Source organism: Phaseolus vulgaris, chromosome 3, assembly GCF_000499845.2.
Source record: "Phaseolus vulgaris cultivar G19833 chromosome 3, P. vulgaris v2.0, whole genome shotgun sequence".
Classification (NCBI taxonomy): Eukaryota; Viridiplantae; Streptophyta; class Magnoliopsida; order Fabales; family Fabaceae; genus Phaseolus; species Phaseolus vulgaris.
In genome coordinates, this window is record NC_023757.2 from 9,604,238 (window position 1) to 9,606,079 (window position 1,842).

Below are 1,842 nucleotides of genomic sequence, written 5' to 3' on the forward strand. Positions count from 1 at the left end.
TGATTGTAGCCGCTTTTAAGATCAATCTTTGTAAAAATTTGGGAACCATGCAATTCATCCAACAAATCATCAAGCCTAGGTATGGGATGCCTATACTTAATTGTAATGTTGTTTATAGCCCTACAATTGGAACACATCCTCCATGTTCCATCTTTCTTAGGGACAAGTATAATAGGCATAGCACAAAGGCTCATACTATCTTGAACCCACCCTTTAGCAATCAATTCCTCAATTTGTTGGCGAATTTCCCTAGTCTCACTTGGGTTGGTCCTATAGGTCGGACGATTGGGTAAAGAAGAGCCCGGAATTAAATCAATTTGGTGCTCAATCCCTCTCAAAGGTGGAAGGCCTTTAGGAGGATCTTGAAACACATCTTGAAACTCCTTTACCAAATTATCCAAACAATGGGAACTATCCACAAGTGGTTCTAACTTAAGAGGTCTAGGAATAGCTAAGAAGATAGGATTGTGAGCAACTATATCCCTTTGGACCTCATGTCTAGAAATAAGAAGCGTATGCTTAGGACTCTTTTCTTTTTCATGCTCCCTCTTTTTCTTCATAAGAATTTGGTCCTCATGGACTTCTCTTGGAGAGAGAGATTTTAAAATGACCTTGTGACCATGGAAATCAAAAGAGATTTTATTGGTAAAGCCATCATGAAAAAATTTTCTATCAAATTGCCATGGCCTACCCAAAAGAACATGTGTAGCTTCCATGGGCACAACATCACACAAAACCTCATCTTTGTATTTGCCAATAGAGAAATTAATGAGGACTTGTTTGTTCACAATTATTTCGCCTACCTCACTTAACCATTGTAATTTGTAGGGCTTTGTATGAGAGATAGTAGGCAAACCAAGCTTATCTACTACTCTTGTACTAGCCACATTAGCACAACTTCCACCATCCACTATTAAAGAACAAATGTTGTTTTGAATAAGACATCTTGTATGAAAAATATTTTCCATTTGACTTTCATCAAAAGGTTGTAAAACTTGACCAAGAAGTCTTCTCACAACTAACAAATCTCCTTCAAGTGGACTCTCACTCTCATGTTCACTAGATCCTCTAGAATGTGAAGAATGCCTAGGTGAATCCGAATCATGCTCACTAACCACAATGCCATTATGCACAAACATATTCCTCTTAGAAGGACAATTAGCCGCAATGTGACCATAACCCATACACTTAAAGCATTTCTTACTAGACGATTTGATTGGAGATTTAGGACTAGAAGTGGAAGGCCTAGAATCCTTAGGTTTGAAAGAATCCTTGGAAGGGATTTTGGAAAAAGACTTTTTATTTTTCCAAGAGTTGTTATAGTAACCATTGGGAGAGTTTTTAAAAGAATTTCTCTTAGAAATTTGGGCTTCAACCTTCATTGCAAGGTGAACCAAAGATCCCAAAGATGAATACTCTTGAAGTTCAACAACATCTTGAATATTCCTTCTTAGGCCACTTACAAACCTAGCAATCATAGCTTCCTCACTTTCTTGCAACTTAACTTGAACCAAAAGTGATTCTAACTCTTTAAAATATGCATCCACACTTAGCGTGCCTTGTTGAAACCGTTGGAGCTTCAACATGAGGTCTTTCCTAAAGTGTGGTGGTACAAATCTAAAGCGCATACACTCTTTTAAATTGTCCCAAGAGACCACGGGAGGTCTCTTGTTATAGCTAATGTCCATTACAATACTATGCCACCATCTCATGGCATAATCTATGAATTCTAAAGAGGCTATATTCACTTTTTGATCCTCTTCTACCTTATAAGCTGTAAAAATTTGTTCACATTTAGCCTCCCATTCTAAATACAAATTAGGATCACTATCCCCACTAAAA